We start from the raw sequence: 6,000 nt of genomic DNA, 5'->3' as shown, positions 1-6,000 counted from the left end.
GAAGGTAACTGGAGGAGATACTGTAGCTGGCCATGTGAATGTATCTCGAGGAGATACTGTAGATGGCCTTGTGAAGGTAACTGGAGGAGATACTGTAGCTGGTCATGTGAAGGTAACTGGAGTAGATACTGTAGCTGGACATGTGAAGGTAACTGGAGGAGATACTGTAGCTGGCCATGTGAAGGTATCTGGAGGAGATACTGTAGCTGGCCATGTGAAGGTAAATGGAGGAGATACTGTAGCTGGCCATGTGAAGGTAACTGGAGGAGATACTGTAGCTGGCCATGTGAATGTATCTCGAGGAGATACTGTAGCTGGCCTTGTGAAGGTAACTGGAGGAGATACTGTAGCTGGCCATGTGAAGGTAACTGGAGGAGATACTGTAGCTGGTCATGTGAAGGTAACTGGAGTAGATACTGTAGCTGGACATGTGAAGGTAACTGGAGGAGATACTGTAGCTGGCCATGTGAAGATAACTGGAGGAGATACTGTAGCTGATCATGTGAAAGTAACTGGAGTAGATACTGTAGCTGGACATGTGAAGGTAACTGGAGGAGATACTGTAGCTGGCCATGTGAAGGTAACTGAAGGAGATACTGTAGCTGGCCTTGTGAAGGTAACTGGAGGAGATACTGTAGCTGGCCATGTGAAGGTAACTGGATGAGATACTGTAGCTGGCCTTGTGAAGGTAACTGGAGGAGATACTGTAGCTGGCCATGTGAAGGTAACTGGAGGAGATACTGTAGCTGGCCTTGTGAAGGTAACTGGAGGAGATACTGTAGCTGGCCATGTGAAGGTAACTGGAGGAGATACTGTAGCTGGACATGTGAAGGTAACTGGAGGAGATACTGTAGCTGGCCTTGTGAAGGTAACTCGAGGAGATATTGTAGCTGGCCATGTGAAGGTAACTGGAGGAGATACTGTAGCTGGCCATGTGATGGTAACTGGAGTAGATACTGTAGCTGGACATGTGAAGGTAACTGGAGGAGATACTGTAGCTGGCCATGTGAAGGTAACTGGAGGAGATACTGTAGCTGGCCATGTGAAGGTAACTGGAGGAGATACTGTAGCTGGCCATGTGAAGGTAACTGGAGGAGATACTGTAGCTGGCCATGTGAAGGTAACTGGAGGAGATACTGTAGTTGACCATGTGAAGGTAACTGGAGGAGATACTGTAGCTGGCCATGTGAAGGTAACTGGAGTAGATAATGTAGCTGGACATGTGAAGATAACTGGAGGAGATACTGTAGCTGGCCTTGTGAAGGTAACTGGAGGAGATACTGTAGCTGGCCATGTGAAGGTAACTGGAGGAGATACTGTAGCTGGACATGTGAAGGTAACTGGAGGAGATACTGTAGCTGGCCTTGTGAAGGTAACTGGAGGAGATACTGTAGCTGGCCATGTGAAGGTAACTGGAGGAGATACTGTAGCTGGCCATGTGATGGTAACTGGAGTAGATACTGAAGCTGGACATGTGAAGGTAACTGGAGGAGATACTGTAGCTGGTCATGTGAAAGTAACTGGAGTAGATACTGTAGCTGGCCATGTGAAGGTAACTGGAGGAGATACTGTAGCTGGCCATGTGAAGTTAACTGGAGGAGATACTGTAGTTGACCATGTGAAGGTAACTGGAGGAGATACTGTAGCTGGCCATGTGAAGGTAACTGGAGGAGATACTGTAGCTGGCCATGTGAAGGTAACTGGAGGAGATACTGTAGCTGGCCATGTGAAGGTAACTGCAGGAGATACTGTAGCTGGCCATGTGAAGGTAACTGGAGGAGATACTGTAGCTGGTCATGTGAAGGTAACTGGAGGAGATACTATAGCTGGCCATGTGAAGGTAACTGGAGGAGATACTGTAGCTGGTCATGTGAAGGTAACTGAAGGAGATACTGTAGCTGGCCTTGTGAAGGTAACTGGAGGAGATACTGTCTTAATAGGGTGTAGTGGGTGGCCCTGTTATGTTTTCCCTGTCGCACAATGTATTGGATTCAACTTAATTCAGAGAAATGTAATGAATCATTATCAGAGTGGGAGGTAAAGCATAGACACCCAACACAACCAATGACTGAGAGTGAGAGAGGAGTGGAATGGAGGGGGAGGTGTACACACACAGACACACACAGCTCCAGCCGCCTCTCTGCATGCATTATGCACAGTTACATAAGGTTCCCTATACAAGCACCACTGTGTAGCCATTGTCTCCAGGCCGACCTACGGGCCCTGGTCAGAAGTAATGCTCTGCATAGTGAATAGGATGTCATTTGGGACACGGCCAGGGTGTGTTCATATGCTAATCTTATCAGTTGGTGCTGCGGAACAGCGGCTGCCTAGACTCCTCTACAACACCTGGGTTCAAATAGTATTTGGAAATCTTTCAAAAACATTGATTGTTTAGCGTTAGCCTTCCTGGTGTGCCATTTACGTAGGGTTTGCTCTTTTGGGGGTTTATTCCATTGGTTCTATTGTGCCATGGCGAGCTCAATCAAGCACGAGTAAAACTATTTGAGAGATGTCAAATACTATTTCAACCCAGGGCTGTTCCAACGGAGTTAGGACTAAATGTTCAGACGCTCTAATGCGCCATTTAATGTGGCATCCATAGTAGCTATAATGGACAACTGCCAGGGAGTCTCGGACTTGGACTAGCCTATGAGATGGCCACAGCAACGCAGCACTAACGCAGCACCAAAGCAGAACTGGACACCCCAGTCCGTGTTAAAACAGTCTTACTGCGTCTCTGATTCAGTCTGTACATTCCTCCAGATAAGAACATAGGCCCAATAAAAAGTCTGAGATCTGTAATTTGATCTTCCACTTAAAAGGGGCAATCTGCAATTGGCACATACATGTTTTTACTTTTAAGTTAATGATTTATACCGATCGATTCTGGAATTAAATAACTCAAATAAACTCATGAGCTTAGTTCAACTGTCAAACCACCTCTGAGACCAGAATTTAATCGTGTTTTACTCTAATGTTTGTAAACAAATTACAGGTAAACAAACACTCTACAGCCATAAAACATGGTTCTAACTCTAACTTTTAAATCATGGATGGTCAGTCCCTGAATCCCTAGCTCTGTTTATTCATTTGCGAGTGGTTACATTTCTCCAGCCCTATTCCTCAGCTTTTTACTGAAACATTTGCCCCTTTATTAAAGACCTATAAATTATTTTTTCGTCTTGACTTGCACTGTTATTATAAACCATGAAGGAACCACCTGATTCAGAAATGATGGCTTCGTGAAAACAATGTCTAAATGTGTATGTACAGCGTGTACTGTGAAAATCAATAGTGCTTGCTTCCTGTCATACCCATCCGTCCACATGTGTTTCTCCTTTTTTTGATGACACTAATGATTTGGCCCTGCACTTTTTCCCTCTGTGTGTCTGACTGCCGGTGTGACTGCTGCCAAGCTCTCTCCCAAAGTGTGTGTGTGATGCGCTCTCTCTCTCTCTCTCTCTCTCTCTCTCTCTCTGGAACAGCTGAGAATGTTGTTTATTAATCTCTCTGTAATACTGACAATCTATCTGCTGCTCAGTACTCATCAAAGCAGACCCTGCTGCTCGGTACTCATCAAAGCAGGCCCTGCTGCTCGGTACTCATCATAGCAGGCCCTGCTGCTCGGTACTCATCAAAGCAGGCCCTGCTGCTAGGTATTCATCGTAGCAGGCCCTGCTGCTAGGTACTCATCGTAGCAGGCCCTGCTGCTCGGTACTCATCGTAGCAGGCCCTGCTGCTCGGTACTCATCGTAGCAGGCCCTGCTGCTAGGTATTCATCGTAGCAGGCCCTGCTGCTAGGTATTTATCATAGCAGGCCCTGCTGCTCGGTACTCATCGTAGCAGGCCCTGCTGCTAGGTATTTATCATTGCAGGCCCTGCTGCTAGGTATTCATCGTAGCAGGCAATGCTGCTAGGTACTCATCGTAGCAGGCCCTGCTGCTCGGTACTCATCGTAGCAGGCCCTGCTGCTAGGTATTCATCATAGCAGGCCCTGCTGCTAGGTATTCATCATAGCAGGCCCTGCTGCTCGGTACTCATCGTAGCAGGCCCTGCTGCTAGGTATTCATCATAGCAGGCCCTGCTGCTCGGTACTCATCACAGCAGGCCCTGCTGCTTGGTACTCATCAAAGCAGGCCCTGCTGCTCGGTACTCATCGTAGCAGGCCCTGCTGCTAGGTACTCATCGTAGCAGGCCCTGCTGCTCGGTACTCATCGTAGCAGGCCCTGCTGCTAGGTATTCATCGTAGCAGGCCCTGCTGCTAGGTATTTATCATAGCAGGCCCTGCTGCTCAGTACTCATCGTAGCAGGCCCTGCTGCTCAGTACTCATCGTAGCAGGCCCTGCTGCTAGGTATTCATCGTAGCAGGCCCTGCTGCTAGGTACTCATCGCAGCAGGCCCTGCTGCTCAGTACTGATCATAGCAGGCCCTGCTGCTAGGTTTTCATCATAGCAGGCCCTGCTGCTCGGTATTCATCATAGCAGACCCTGCTGCTCGGTACTGATCATAGCAGGCCCTGCTGCTAGGTATTCAACATAGCAGGCCCTGCTGCTAGGTATTCATCATAGCAGGCCCTGCTGCCAGGTACTCATCATAGCAGGCCCTGCTGCCAGGTACTCATCGTAGCAGGCCCTGCTGCCAGGTACTCATCGTAGCAGGCCCTGCTGCTAGGTACTCATCGTAGCAGGCCCTGCTGCTCGGTACTCATCGTAGCAGGCCCTGCTGCTAGGTATTCATCATAGCAGGCCCTGCTGCTCGGTACTCATCGTAGCAGGCCCTGCTGCTAGGTATTCATCATAGCAGGCCCTGCTGCTCGGTACTCATCACAGCAGGACCTGCTGCTCGGTATTCATCAATGCAGGCCCTGCTGCTCGGTACTCATCGTAGCAGGCCCTGCTGCTAGGTACTCATCGTAGCAGGCCCTGCTGCTCGGTACTCATCAAAGCAGGCCCTGCTGCTCGGTACTCTTCGTAGCAGGCCCTGCTGCTCGGTACTCATTGTAGCAGGCCCTGCTGCTAGGTATTCATCGTAGCAGGCCCTGCTGCTCGGTACTCATCACAGCAGGCCCTGCTGCTCGGTACTCATCAAAGCAGGCCCTCCTGCTCGGTACTCATCATAGCAGGCCCTGCTGCTAGGTACTCATCGTAGCAGGCCCTGCTGCTCGGTACTCATCAAAGCAGGCCCTGCTGCTCGGTACTCATCGTAGCAGGCCCTGCTGCTCGGTACTCATCGTAGCAGGCCCTGCTGCTCGGTACTCATCGTAGCAGGCCCTGCTGCTCGGGAATTCATCGTATCAGGCCCTGCTGCTCGGTACTCATCAAAGCAGGCCCTCCTGCTCGGTACTCATCGTAGCAGGCCCTGCTGCTTGGTATTCATCGTAGCAGGCCCTGCTGCTAGGTACTCATCGTAGCAGGCCCTGCCACCCACTAGAGTTTAGACCCTTCTGACAGAGTTCATATTGTTAAAATCAAATCAAAATGTATTTGTCACATGCGCCGAATTCAACATGTATTGTTGTATTGTCATGAAGAGTCAAGGGCATACATTTGTTCATTTTTTGTCATTTAGTGACTTACAGTGGGTGCATCTTAAGATAGCTAGGTGAGACGACCACATATCACAGTCTTAGTAAGTACATTTTCCCTCTAAAAAAGTAGTAATCAACAAAGCCAGTGGCAGTATGCAGGAAGACACATTTCAGTTGAAGGTTTTACAACTGACTAGATATCCGCCTTTCCCCTTACCCTTTAGTAAGAAAGATTATTATTATTATTATTTTCATGAGGCGGAAATAAGACTGAGATGTCTTTATTTAAGATATTATGCTATATATGGCTAATTCCTGATGAATGAAACTGACATGACTGGTTAAGATGACGGCGACAGACATGGCTGCTCTGCTTCTAGCTCTTAAAGCAAATTATTATTTTTGTCAATGAGACAACTGAGACATGGATTGTGTATGTGTACTATTCAGAGGGTGAATGGGCAAGACAA

This window comes from Oncorhynchus tshawytscha, linkage group LG08 (genome assembly GCF_018296145.1).
Source record: "Oncorhynchus tshawytscha isolate Ot180627B linkage group LG08, Otsh_v2.0, whole genome shotgun sequence".
In the NCBI taxonomy this organism is placed as follows: Eukaryota; Metazoa; Chordata; class Actinopteri; order Salmoniformes; family Salmonidae; genus Oncorhynchus; species Oncorhynchus tshawytscha.
This window is presented reverse-complemented; position numbering follows the sequence as displayed.